We start from the raw sequence: 14,688 nt of genomic DNA, 5'->3' as shown, positions 1-14,688 counted from the left end.
CTCGCTCGGCACAGTGCTCTTACAGCCTACCAGAAACATCTCTTACAAAGGCCTGTGAAACGCAGTTGCTTTGCAGGCCTGATCTGGGTGAAGTAGAAATTCTGCTCTGGGTGTGCTAAATTGCCCTAGAGCTCCAAGGCACAAAGTGCTGAATCATTTCCAAAGACGGAGATATGCCCCAAGGCATCTTGCCTCCAGCTCTTTGGGAATCTGAGAAACAACTCACTCTGCACAGTGCTCTTACAGCCTACCGGGAACGTCTCTTACGAAGGCCTGTGAAACGCAGTTTCTTTGCAGGCCTGATCTGGCTGAAGTAGAACTTCTGCTCTGGGTGTGCTACATTGCCCTAGAGCTGAAATGCACAACGTGCAGGCTTCTTTCCAAAGGGCGAGTTGGGCCCCAAAGCGTCTTGCTTCCAGCTCTTTGGGAAGCCAAGAAACAAATCATTCTGCACAGTGCTCTTACAGCCAACCGGGAGCATCTCTTACTAAGGCCTGTGAAACGCACTTTCTTTGCAGGCCTGATCTGGCTAAAGTAGAACTTCTGCTTTGGGTGTGCTACATTGCCCTAGAGCTCCAAGGCACAACGTGCAGTCTTCTTTCCAAAGGGCGAGTTGGGCCCCAAAGCATCTTGCTTCCAACTCTTTGGGAAGCTAAGAAACAACTCACTCTGCACAGTGCTCTTACAGCCTACCGGGCACATCTCCTACAACGGCCTATGAAACGCACTTTCTTTGCAGGCCTGATCTGGCTGCAGTAGAACTTCTGCTCTGGGAGTGCTACATTGCCTAGAGCTGAAAGGCACAACGTGCAGTCTTCCTTCCAAAGGGCGAGTTGGGCCCAAAATCATCTTGCTTCCAGCTCTTTCGAGCTATGAAAAAATTCCCACTTCTCAGTGCTCTTACAGCCTACCGGGAACAGCTCTTAAAAAGGCCTGTGAAACTCAGTTTCTTTGCAGGCCTCATCTGGCTGTAGTAGAACTTCTGCTCTGGGTGTGCTACATTGCCCTAGAGCTGTAAGGCACTACGTGCAGGCTTCTATCCAAAGGGCGAGTTGGGCCCCAAAGCTTCTTGCTTGCAGCTCTTTGGGAAGCTAAGAAACAACTCGCTGTGCACAGTGGTATTACAGCCTACTGTGAACATCTCTTACAAAGTCCTGTGAAATGCAGTTCCTTTGCAGGCCTGATCTGGCTGAAGTAGAACTTCAGCTCTGGGTGTGCTGCATTGCCCTGGAGCTCCAAGGCACAAAGTGCTGAATCATTTCCAAACACGGTGATACGCCCCAAAGCATCTTGCTTCCATCTCTTTGGGAAGCTAAGAAACAGCTCGCTCTGCACAGTGCTCTTACAGCCTACCGGGAACATCTCTTACAAAGGCCTGTGAAACGCAGTTCCTTTGCAGGCCTGATGTGGCTGAAGTAGAAATTATGCTCTGGGTGTTTTACATTGCCCTAGAGCTTCAACGCACAAAGCCCAGCCTTGTTTACAAAGGGGAAGAGAGGCCCCAAAGAATCTTGCTTCCAGCTGTTTGGGAAGCTAAGAAACAACTCGCTGTGCACAGTGCTCTTACAGCCTACCGGTAACATCTCTTACAAAGGCCTGTGAAACGCAGTTTCTTTGCAGGCCTGAACTGGCCGAAGTAGAACTTCTGCTCTGGGTGTGCTACATTGCCCTAGAGCTTCTAGGCACAAAGTGCTGAATTATTTCCAAAGACGGAGATAGGCCAAAAGCATCTTACTTCCAGCTCTTTGGGAAGCTAAGAAACAATTCGCTCTGCTCAGTGCTCTTACAGCCTACCGGGAACATCTCTTGCAAAGGCCTGTGAAATGCAGCTTCTTTGCAGGCCTGATCTGGCTGAAGTAGAACTTCTGCTCTGGGTGTGCTACATTGCCCGATAGCTCCAAGTCACAAAGTGCTGAATTATTTCCAAAGACCGAGATAGGCCCCAAATCATCTTGCTTCCAGCTCTTTGGGAAGCTAAGAAACAACTCGCTCTGCACAGTGCTCTTACAGCCTACCGAGATCATCTCTCACAAAGGCCTCTGACACGCAGTTTCTTTGCAGGCCTGATCTGGCTGAAGTTGAACTTCTGCTCTGGGTGTGCTACATTGCCCTAGAGCTTCAAGTCACAAAGCCCAGCCTTGTTTACAAAGGGGAAGAGAGGCCCCAAAGTATCTTCCTTCCAGCTCTTTGGGAAGCTAAGAAACAACTGGCTCTGCACAGTGCTCTTACAGCCTACCAGGAACATCTCTCACAAAGGCCTGTGAAACGCAGTGCCTTTGCAGGCCTCATCAAGCTGAAGTAGAACTTCTGCTGTGGGAGAGATACATTGCCCTAGAGCTTCAAGGCACAAAGCCCAGTCTTGTATCCAAAGGGCGAGTTGGACCCCAAAGCATCTTGCTTCCAGCTCTTTGGGAAGCTAAGAAACAAATCGCTCTGCACAGTGCTCTTACAGCCTACCGGGAACATCTCTTACAAAGGCCTGTGACACGCAGTTTCTTTGCAGGCCTGATCTGACTGAAGTACAACTTCTCCTCTGGGTGTGCTACATTGCCCTAGAGCTTCCATGCACAAGGCCATACCTTGTATGCACCTGGAGAGAGGCCCTAAAGAATCTTGCTTCCAGCTCTATGGGAAGCTAAGAAAAAACTCGCTCTGCACAGTGCTCTTACAGCACCGGGAACATCTCTTACAAAGGCCTGTGAAACGCAGTTTCTTTGCAGGCCTGATCTGGCTGAAGTAGGACTTCTGCTCTGGGTGTTGTACATTGCCCTAGAGCTTCAACGCACAAGGCCCTGCCTTGTATCCAAAGGGGGAGAGAGGCCCCAAAGCATCTTGCTTCCAGCTCCTAGGGAATCTAAGAAACAGCTCGCTCTGCACAGTGCTCTTACAGCCTACCGGGAACATCTCTTACAAAGGCCTGTGAAAGGCAATGCCTTTGCAGGCCTTATCTAGCTGAAGTACAACTTCTGCTGTGGGAGAGCTACATTGCCATAGAGCTTCAAGGCACAAAGCCCTGCCTTGTTTCAAGAGTGGAAGATAGGCCCTAAAGCATCTTGCTTCCAGCCCTTTGGGAAGCTAAGACACAACTCGCTCGGCACAGTGCTCTTACAGCCTACCAGAAACATCTCTTACAAAGGCCTGTGAAACGCAGTTGCTTTGCAGGCCTGATCTGGGTGAAGTAGAAATTCTGCTCTGGGTGTGCTAAATTGCCCTAGAGCTCCAAGGCACAAAGTGCTGAATCATTTCCAAAGACGGAGATATGCCCCAAGGCATCTTGCCTCCAGCTCTTTGGGAATCTGAGAAACAACTCACTCTGCACAGTGCTCTTACAGCCTACCGGGAACATCTCTTACGAAGGCCTGTGAAACGCAGTTTCTTTGCAGGCCTGATCTGGCTGAAGTAGAACTTCTGCTCTGGGTGTGCTACATTGCCCTAGAGCTGAAATGCACAACGTGCAGGCTTCTTTCCAAAGGGCGAGTTGGGCCCCAAAGCGTCTTGCTTCCAGCTCTTTGGGAAGCCAAGAAACAAATCATTCTGCACAGTGCTCTTACAGCCAACCGGGAGCATCTCTTACTAAGGCCTGTGAAACGCACTTTCTTTGCAGGCCTGATCTGGCTAAAGTAGAACTTCTGCTTTGGGTGTGCTACATTGCCCTAGAGCTCCAAGGCACAACGTGCAGTCTTCTTTCCAAAGGGCGAGTTGGGCCCCAAAGCATCTTGCTTCCAACTCTTTGGGAAGCTAAGAAACAACTCACTCTGCACAGTGCTCTTACAGCCTACCGGGCACATCTCCTACAACGGCCTATGAAACGCAGTTTCTTTGCAGGCCTGATCTGGCTGAAGTAGAACTTCTGCTCTGGGAGTGCTACATTGCCTAGAGCTGAAAGGCACAACGTGCAGTCTTCCTTCCAAAGGGCGAGTTGGGCCCCAAATCATCTTGCTTCCAGCTCTTTGGGAAGCTAAGAAACAACTCGGTCTGCACAGTGCTCTTACAGCCTACCGGGAACATCTCTTACAAAGGCCTGCGACACGCAGTTTCTTTGCAGGCCTGATCTGGCTGCAGTAGAACTTCTGCTCTGGGAGTGCTACATTGCCTAGAGCTGAAAGGCACAACGTGCAGTCTTCCTTCCAAAGGGCGAGTTGGGCCCCAAATCATCTTGCTTCCAGCTCTTTCAAGCTATGAAAAAATTCCCACTTCTCAGTGCTCTTACAGCCTACCGGGAACAGCTCTTAAAAAGGCCTGTGAAACTCAGTTTCTTTGCAGGCCTCATCTGGCTGTAGTAGAACTTCTGCTCTGGGTGTGCTACATTGCCCTAGAGGTGTAAGGCACTACGTGCAGGCTTCTATCCAAAGGGCGAGTTGGGCCCCAAAGCTTCTTGCTTGCAGCTCTTTGGGAAGCTAAGAAACAACTCGCTGTGCACAGTGGTATTACAGCCTACTGTGAACATCTCTTACAAAGTCCTGTGAAATGCAGTTCCTTTGCAGGCCTGATCTGGCTGAAGTAGAACTTCAGCTCTGGGTGTGCTGCATTGCCCTAGAGCTCCAAGGCACAAAGTGCTGAATCATTTCCAAACACGGTGATACGCCCCAAAGCATCTTGCTTCCATCTCTTTGGGAAGCTAAGAAACAGCTCGCTCTGCACAGTGCTCTTACAGCCTACCGGGAACATCTCTTACAAAGGCCTGTGAAACGCAGTTCCTTTGCAGGCCTGATGTGGCTGAAGTAGAAATTATGCTCTGGGTGTTTTACATTGCCCTAGAGCTTCAACGCACAAAGCCCAGCCTTGTTTACAAAGGGGAAGAGAGGCCCCAAAGAATCTTGCTTCCAGCTGTTTGGGAAGCTAAGAAACAACTCGCTGTGCACAGTGCTCTTACAGCCTACCGGTAACATCTCTTACAAAGGCCTGTGAAACGCAGTTTCTTTGCAGGCCTGAACTGGCCGAAGTAGAACTTCTGCTCTGGGTGTGCTACATTGCCCTAGAGCTTCTAGGCACAAAGTGCTGAATTATTTCCAAAGACGGAGATAGGCCAAAAGCATCTTACTTCCAGCTCTTTGGGAAGCTAAGAAACAATTCGCTCTGCTCAGTGCTCTTACAGCCTACCGGGAACATCTCTTACAAAGGCCTGTGAAATGCAGCTTCTTTGCAGGCCTGATCTGGCTGAAGTAGAACTTCTGCTCTGGGTGTGCTACATTGCCCGATAGCTCCAAGTCACAAAGTGCTGAATTATTTCCAAAGACCGAGATAGGCCCCAAATCATCTTGCTTCCAGCTCTTTGGGAAGCTAAGAAACAACTCGCTCTGCACAGTGCTCTTACAGCCTACCGAGATCATCTCTCACAAAGGCCTCTGACACGCAGTTTCTTTGCAGGCCTGATCTGGCTGAAGTAGAACTTCTGCTCTGGGTGTGCTACATTGCCCTAGAGCTTCAAGTCACAAAGCCCAGCCTTGTTTACAAAGGGGAAGAGAGGCCCCAAAGTATCTTCCTTCCAGCTCTTTGGGAAGCTAAGAAACAACTGGCTCTGCACAGTGCTCTTACAGCCTACCAGGAACATCTCTCACAAAGGCCTGTGAAACGCAGTGCCTTTGCAGGCCTCATCAAGCTGAAGTAGAACTTCTGCTGTGGGAGAGATACATTGCCCTAGAGCTTCAAGGCACAAAGCCCAGTCTTGTATCCAAAGGGCGAGTTGGACCCCAAAGCATCTTGCTTCCAGCTCTTTGGGAAGCTAAGAAACAACTCGCTCTGCACAGTGCTCTTACAGCCTACCGGGAACATCTCTTACAAAGGCCTGTGAAACGCAGTTCCTTTGCAGGCCTGATCTGCCTGAAGTAGAACTTATGTTCTAGGTGTTGTACATTGCCCTAGAGCTTCCATGCACAAGGCCCTGCCTTGTATCCAAACTGGAGAGAGGCCCTAAAGAATCTTGCTTCCAGCTCTTCGGGAAGCTAAGAAACAACTCGCTCTGCACAGTGCTCTTACAGTCTACCGGGAACATCTCTTACAAAGTCCTGTGAAACGCAGTTTCTTTGCAGGCCTGATCTGGCTGAAGTACAACTTCTGCTGTGGGTATGCTACATTTCCCTAGAGCTCCAAGGCACAAAGTGCTGAATCATTTCCAAAGACGGAGATATGCCCCAAAGCATCTTGCTTCCAGCTCTTTGGGAAGCTAAGAAACAACTCGCTCTGCACAGTACTCTTACAGCCTACTGAGAAGGTCTCTTACAAAGGCCTGTGAAACGCAGTTCCTTTGAAGGCCTGATCTGGCTGAAGTAGAACTTATGCTCTGGGTGTTGTACATTGCCCTAGAGCTTCCACGCACAAGGCCCTGCCTTGTATCCAAAGGGGGAGAGAGGCTCCAAAGCATCTTGCTTCCAGCTCTTTGGGAAGCTAAGAAACAGCTCGCTCTGCACACTGCTCTTACAGCCTACCGGGAACATCTCTTACAAAGGCCTGTGAAACACAGTTCCTTTGCAGGCCTGATCTGGCTGAAGTAGAAATTATGCTCTGGGTGTTTTACATTGCCCTAGAGCTTCAACGCAAAAAGCCCAGCCTTGTTTAGAAAGGGGAACAGAGGCCCCAAAGTATCTTGCTTCCAGCTGTTTGGGAAGCTAAGAAACAACTCGTTCTGCACAGTGCTCTTACAGCCTACCGGTAACATCTCTTAGAAAGGCCTGTGAAACGCAGTTTCTTTGCAGGCCTGATCTGTCCGAAGTAGAACATCTGCTCTGGGTGTGCTACATTGCCCTAGAGCTTCTAGGCACAAAGTGCTGAATTATTTCCACAGACGGAGATAGGCCCAAAGGATCTTACTTCCAGCTCTTTGGGAAGCTAAGAAACAATTCGCTCTGCTCAGTGCTCTTACAGCCTACCGGGAACATCTCTTACAAAGGCCTGTGAAATGCGGCTTCTTTGCAGGCCTGATCTGGCTGAAGTAGAACTTCTGCTCTGGGTGTGCTACATTGCCCTAGAGCTCCAAGTCACAAAGTGCTGAATTATTTCCAAAGACCGAGATATGCCCCAAAGAATCTTGCTTCCAGATCTTTGGGAAGCTAAGAAACAACTCGCTCTGCACAGTGCCCTTATAGCCTACCGAGAACATCTCTTACAAAGGCCTGTGAAACGCAGTTCCTTTGCAGGCCTGATCTGGCTGAAGTAGAACTTATGCTCAGGGTGTTGTACATTGCCCTAGAGCTTCCACGCACAAGGCCCTGCCTTGTATCCAAAGGGGGAGAGAGGCCCCAAAGCATCTTGCTTCCAGCTCTTTGGGAAGCTAAGAAACAGCTCGCTCTGCACAGTGCTCTTACAGCCTACCGGGAACATCTCTCACAAAGGCCTGTGACACGCAGTTTCTTTGCAGGCCTGATCTGGCTGAAGTAGAACTTCTGCTCTGGGTGTGCTACATTGCCCTAGAGCTTCAAGGTGCAAACCCCAGCCTTCTTTACAAAGGGGAAGAGAAGCCCCAAAGTATCTTACTTCCAGCTCTTTGGGAAGCTAAGAAACAACTCGCTCTGCACAGTGCTCTTACAACCTACTGGGAACATCTCTTACAAAGGCCTGCAAAACGCAGTGCCTTTGCAGGCCTGATCTAGCTGAAGTAGAACTTCTGCTGTGGGAGAGCTACATTGCCATAGAGCTTCAAGGCACAAAGCCCTGCCTTGTTTCCAGAGGGGAAGATAGGCCCCAAAGCATCTTGCTTCCAGCCCTTTTGGAAGCTAAGACAGAACTCGCTCGGCACAGTGCTCGTACAGCCTACCAGAAACATCTCTTACCAGGGACTGTGAAACGCAGTTACTTTGCAGGCCTGATCTGGCTGAAGTAGAACTTCTGCTCTTGGTGTGCTACATTGCCCTAGAGCTTCTAGGCACAAAGTGCTGAATTATTTCCAAAGATGGAGATAGGCCCAAAGCATCTTGCTTCCAGCTCTTTGGGAAGCTAAGAAACAATTCGCTCTGCATAGTGCTCTTACACCCTACCGGGAACATCTCTTACAAAGGCCTGTGGAACGCAGCTTCTTTGCAGGTCTGATCTGGCTGAAGTAGAACTTCTGCTATGGGTGTGCTACATTGCCCTAGAGCTCCAAGTCACAAAATGCTGAATTATTTCCAAAGACCGAGATAGGCCCCAAAGCATCTTGCTTCCAGCTCTTTGGGAAGCTAAGAAACATCTCGCTCTGCACAGTGCTCTTACAGCCTACCGAGAACGTCTCTTACAAAGGCCTGTGAAACGCAGTTCCTTTGCAGGCCTGATCTGGCTGAAGTAGAACTTATGCTCTGGGTGTTGTACATTGCCCTAGAGCTTCCACGCACAAGTCCCTGCCTTGTATCCAAAGGGGGAGAGAGGCCCCAAAGCATCTTGCTTCCAGCTCTTTGGGAAGCTAAGAAACAACTCGCTGTGTACAGTGCTCTTACAGCCTACCGAGAACATCTCTTACAAAGGCATGTGAAATGCAGTTTCTTTGCAGGCGTGATCTGGCTGAAGTAGAACTTCTGCTGTGGGAGTTCTTCATTGCCCTAGAGCTTCAAGGCACAAAGCCCAGTCTTGTATCCAAAGGGGGAGTGAGGCCCTAAAGCATCTTGCTTCCAGCTCTTTGGGAGGCTAAGAAACAACTCGCTGTGCACAGTGCTCTTACAGCCTACCGAGAACATTCTTACAAAGGCCTGTGACACGCAGTTTCTTTGCAGGCCTGATCTGGCTGAAGTGGAACTTCTGCTCTGGGTGTGCTACATTGCCCTAGAGCTGAAAGGCACAACGTGCAGACTTCTTTCCAAAGGGCGAGTTGGGCCCAAAATCATCTTGCTTCCAGCTCTTTTGGAAGCTAAGAAAAAACCCCCTCTGCTCAGTGCTCTTACAGCCTACCGGGAACATCTCTTACAAAGGCCTGTGACACGCAGTTTATTTGCAGGCCTGATCTGGCTGAAGTAGAACTTCTGCTCTGGGTGTGCTACATTGCCCTAGAGCTTCCATGCACAAGGCCCTACCTTGTATCCACCTGGAGAGAGGCCCTAAAGAATCTTGCTTCCAGCGATTTGGGAAGGTATGAAACAGCTTGCTGTGCACAGTGCTCTTACAGCCTACCGAGAACATTTCTTACAAAGGCCTGTGAAATGCAGATTCTTTGCAGGTCTGATCTGGCTGAAGTAGAACTTCTGCTCTGGGTGTGCTACATTGCCCAGAGCTCCAAGTCACAAAGTGCTGAATTATTTCCAAAGACCGAGATAGGCCCCAAAGCAACTTGCTTCCAGCTCTTTGGGAAGCTAAGAAACAACTCACTCTGCACAGTGCTCTTACAGCCTACCGAGATCATCTGTCACAAAGGCCTGTGACACGGAGTTTCTTTGCAGGCCTGATCTGGCCGAAGTAGAACTTCTGCTCTGGGTGTGCTACATTGTCCTAGAGCTGAAACGCACCACGTGCAGGCTTCTTTCCAAAGGGCGAGTTGGGCCCCAAATCATCTTGCTTCCAGCTCTTTGGGAAGCGAAGAAACAACTCGCTGTGCACAGTGCTCTTACAGCCTACCGGGAACATCTCTTACAAAGGCCTGTGAAACGCAGTTTCTTTGCCATCCTGATCTGGCTGAAGTAGAACTTCTGCTCTGGGTGTGCTACTTTGCCCTAGAGCTCCAAGGCACAAAGTGCTGAATCATTTCCAAAGATGGAGATACGCCCCAAAGCATCTTGCTTCCAGCTCTTTGGGAAGCTAAGAAACAACTCGCTCTGCACAGTGCTCTTACACCCTACCGAGAACATCTCGTACAAAGGCCTGTGAAACGCAGTTCCTTTGCAGGCCTGATCTGCCTGAAGTAGAACTTCTGCTCTGGGTGTGCTACATTGCCTTAGAGCTCCAAGGCACAATGTGCAGGCTTCTATCCTAAGGGCGAGTTGGGCCCCAAAGCATCTTGCTTCCAGCTCTTTGGGAAGCTAGAAACAGCTCGCTTTGCACAGTGCTCTTACGGCCTACCAGGAACATCTCTTACAAAAGGCCTGTGAAACGCAGTTTCTTTGCAGGCCTGTCTGGCTGAAGTAGAACATCTGCTCTGGGTGTGCTACATAGCCCTAGAGCTGAAAGGCACAACGTGCAGTCTTCTTTCCAAAGGGCGAGTTGGGCCCAAAGCATCTAGCTTCCAGCTCTTTGGGAAGCTAAGAAACAACTCGCTCTGGAAAGTGCTCTTACAGCCTACCGGGAACAATTCTTACAAAGGCCTGTGAAACGCAGTTCCTTTGCAGTCCTGATCTGGCTGAAGTAGAACTTCTACTCTGGGTGTGCTACATTGCCCTAGAGCTCCAAGAAACAAGGTGCTGAATCATTTCCAAAGCCGGAGATACGCCCCAAAGCATCTTGCTTCCAGCTCTTTGGGAAGCTGAGAAACAACTCGCTCTGCACAGTGCTCTTACAGCCTACCGGGAACATCTCTTACAAAGGCCTGTGACACGCAGTTTCTTTGCAGGCCTGAACTGGCTGAAGTAGAACTTCTGCTTTGGGTGTGCTACATTGCCCTAGAGCTGAAAGGCACAACGTGCAGTCTTCTTTCCAAAGGGCGAGTTGGGCCCCAAAGCATCTTGCTTACAGCTCTTTGGGAAGCTAAGAAACAACTCACTCTGCATAGTGCTCTTACGACCTACCGGGAACATCTCCTACAAAGGCCTGTGAGACGCAGTTTCTTTGCAGGCCTGATTTGGCTGAAGTAGAACTTCTGCTCTGGGTGTGCTACATTGCCCGAGAGCTGAACGGCACAACGTGCAGTCTTCTTTCCAAAGGGCAAGTTGGGCCAAAAGCATCTTGCTTCCAGCTCTTTGGGAAGCTAAGAAACAACTCGCTCTGCACAGTGCTCTTACAGCCTACCGGGAACATCTCTTACAAAGGCCTGTGACACGCAGTTTCTTTGCAGGCCTGATCTGACTGAAGTACAACTTCTCCTCTGGGTGTGCTACATTGCCCTAGAGCTTCCATGCACAAGGCCATACCTTGTATGCACCTGGAGAGAGGCCCTAAAGAATCTTGCTTCCAGCTCTATGGGAAGCTAAGAAAAAACTCGCTCTGCACAGTGCTCTTACAGCACCGGGAACACCTCTTACAAAGGCCTGTGAAACGCAGTTTCTTTGCAGGCCTGATCTGGCTGAAGTAGGACTTCTGCTCTGGGTGTTGTACATTGCCCTAGAGCTTCAACGCACAAGGCCCTGCCTTGTATCCAAAGGGGGAGAGAGGCCCCAAAGCATCTTGCTTCCAGCTCCTAGGGAAGCTAAGAAACAGCTCGCTCTGCACAGTGCTCTTACAGCCTACCGGGAACATCTCTTACAAAGGCCTGTGAAAGGCAATGCCTTTGCAGGCCTTATCTAGCTGAAGTACAACTTCTGCTGTGGGAGAGCTACATTGCCATAGAGCTTCAAGGCACAAAGCCCTGCCTTGTTTCAAGAGTGGAAGATAGGCCCTAAAGCATCTTGCTTCCAGCCCTTTGGGAAGCTAAGACACAACTCGCTCGGCACAGTGCTCTTACAGCCTACCAGAAACATCTCTTACAAAGGCCTGTGAAACGCAGTTGCTTTGCAGGCCTGATCTGGGTGAAGTAGAAATTCTGCTCTGGGTGTGCTAAATTGCCCTAGAGCTCCAAGGCACAAAGTGCTGAATCATTTCCAAAGACGGAGATATGCCCCAAGGCATCTTGCCTCCAGCTCTTTGGGAATCTGAGAAACAACTCACTCTGCACAGTGCTCTTACAGCCTACCGGGAACATCTCTTACGAAGGCCTGTGAAACGCAGTTTCTTTGCAGGCCTGATCTGGCTGAAGTAGAACTTCTGCTCTGGGTGTGCTACATTGCCCTAGAGCTGAAATGCACAACGTGCAGGCTTCTTTCCAAAGGGCGAGTTGGGCCCCAAAGCGTCTTGCTTCCAGCTCTTTGGGAAGCCAAGAAACAACTCATTCTGCACAGTGCTCTTACAGCCAACCGGGAGCATCTCTTACTAAGGCCTGTGAAACGCACTTTCTTTGCAGGCCTGATCTGGCTAAAGTAGAACATCTGCTTTGGGTGTGCTACATTGCCCTAGAGCTCCAAGGCACAACGTGCAGTCTTCTCTCCAACGGGCGAGTTGGGCCCCAAAGCATCTTGCTTCCAACTCTTTGGGAAGCTAAGAAACAACTCACTCTGCACAGTGCTCTTACAGCCTACCGGGCACATCTCCTACAACGGCCTATGAAACGCAGTTTCTTTGCAGGCCTGATCTGGCTGAAGTAGAACTTCTGCTCTGGGAGTGCTACATTGCCTAGAGCTGAAAGGCACAACGTGCAGTCTTCCTTCCAAAGGGCGAGTTGGGCCCCAAATCATCTTGCTTCCAGCTCTTTGGGAAGCTAAGAAACAACTCGGTCTGCACAGTGCTCTTACAGCCTACCGGGAACATCTCTTACAAAGGCCTGCGACACGCAGTTTCTTTGCAGGCCTGATCTGGCTGCAGTAGAACTTCTGCTCTGGGAGTGCTACATTGCCTAGAGCTGAAAGGCACAACGTGCAGTCTTCCTTCCAAAGGGCGAGTTGGGCCCCAAATCATCTTGCTTCCAGCTCTTTCGAGCTATGAAAAAATTCCCACTTCTCAGTGCTCTTACAGCCTACCGGGAACAGCTCTTAAAATGGCCTGTGAAACTCAGTTTCTTTGCAGGCCTCATCTGGCTGTAGTAGAACTTCTGCTCTGGGTGTGCTACATTGCCCTAGAGCTGTAAGGCACTACGTGCAGGCTTCTTTCCAAAGGGCAAGTTGGGCCCCAAAGCTTCTTGCTTGCAGCTCTTTGGGAAGCTAAGAAACAACTCGCTGTGCACAGTGGTATTACAGCCTACTGTGAACATCTCTTACAAAGTCCTGTGAAATGCAGTTCCTTTGCAGGCCTGATCTGGCTGAAGTAGAACTTCAGCTCTGGGTGTGCTGCATTGCCCTAGAGCTCCAAGGCACAAAGTGCTGAATCATTTCCAAACACGGTGATACGCCCCAAAGCATCTTGCTTCCATCTCTTTGGGAAGCTAAGAAACAGCTCGCTCTGCACAGTGCTCTTACAGCCTACCGGGAACATCTCTTACAAAGGCCTGTGAAACGCAGTTCCTTTGCAGGCCTGATGTGGCTGAAGTAGAAATTATGCTCTGGGTGTTTTACATTGCCCTAGAGCTTCAACGCACAAAGCCCAGCCTTGTTTACAAAGGGGAAGAGGGGCCCCAAAGAATCTTGCTTCCAGCTGTTTGGGAAGCTAAGAAACAACTCGCTGTGCACAGTGCTCTTACAGCCTACCGGTAACATCTCTTACAAAGGCCTGTGAAACGCAGTTTCTTTGCAGGCCTGATCTGGCCGAAGTAGAACTTCTGCTCTTGGTGTGCTACATTGCCCTAGAGCTTCTAGGCACAAAGTGCTGAATTATTTCCAAAGACGGAGATAGGCCCAAAGCATCTTGCTTCCAGCTCTTTGGGAATCTAAGAAACAATTCGCTCTGCATAGTGCTCTTACACCCTACCGGGAACATCTCTTACAAAGGCCTGTGGAACGCAGCTTCTTTGCAGGTCTGATCTGGCTGAAGTAGAACTTCTGCTATGGGTGTGCTACATTGCCCTAGAGCTCCAAGTCACAAAATGCTGAATTATTTCCAAAGACCGAGATAGGCCCCAAAGCATCTTGCTTCCAGCTCTTTGGGAAGCTAAGAAACAACTCGCTCTGCACAGTGCTCTTACAGCCTACCGAGAACGTCTCTTACAAAGGCCTGTGAAACGCAGTTCCTTTGCAGGCCTGATCTGGCTGAAGTAGAACTTATGCTCTGGGTGTTGTACATTGCCCTAGAGCTTCCACGCACAAGTCCCTGCCTTGTATCCAAAGGGGGAGAGAGGCCCCAAAGCATCTTGCTTCCAGCTCTTTGGGAAGCTAAGAAACAACTCTCTGTGCACAGTGCTCTTACAGCCTACCGAGAACATCTCTTACAAAGGCATGTGAAATGCAGTTTCTTTGCAGGCGTGATCTGGCTGAAGTAGAACTTCTGCTGTGGGAGTTCTTCATTGCCCTAGAGCTTCAAGGCACAAAGCCCAGTCTTGTATCCAAAGGGGGAGTGAGGCCCTAAAGCATCTTGCTTCCAGCTCTTTGGGAGGCTAAGAAACAACTCGCTGTGCACAGTGCTCTTACAGCCTACCGAGAACATTCTTACAAAGGCCTGTGACACGCAGTTTCTTTGCAGGCCTGATCTGGCTGAAGTGGAACTTCTGCTCTGGGTGTGCTACATTGCCCTAGAGCTGAAAGGCACAACGTGCAGACTTCTTTCCAAAGGGCGAGTTGGGCCCAAAATCATCTTGCTTCCAGCTCTTTTGGAAGCTAAGAAAAAACCCCCTCTGCTCAGTGCTCTTACAGCCTACCGGGAACATCTCTTACAAAGGCCTGTGACACGCAGTTTATTTGCAGGCCTGATCTGGCTGAAGTAGAACTTCTGCTCTGGGTGTGCTACATTGCCCTAGAGCTTCCATGCACAAGGCCCTACCTTGTATCCACCTGGAGAGAGGCCCTAAAGAATCTTGCTTCCAGCGATTTGGGAAGGTATGAAACAGCTTGCTGTGCACAGTGCTCTTACAGCCTACCGAGAACATTTCTTACAAAGGCCTGTGAAATGCAGATTCTTTGCAGGTCTGATCTGGCTGAAGTAGAACTTCTGCTCTGGGTGTGCTACATTGCCCAGAGCTCCAAG

The sequence above is a fragment of the Equus caballus genome, chromosome 1 (genome assembly GCF_041296265.1).
Source record: "Equus caballus isolate H_3958 breed thoroughbred chromosome 1, TB-T2T, whole genome shotgun sequence".
Taxonomy (NCBI): Eukaryota; Metazoa; Chordata; class Mammalia; order Perissodactyla; family Equidae; genus Equus; species Equus caballus.
The sequence above is the reverse complement of the archived record's forward strand: the minus strand, read 5'-3'. Positions refer to the sequence as shown.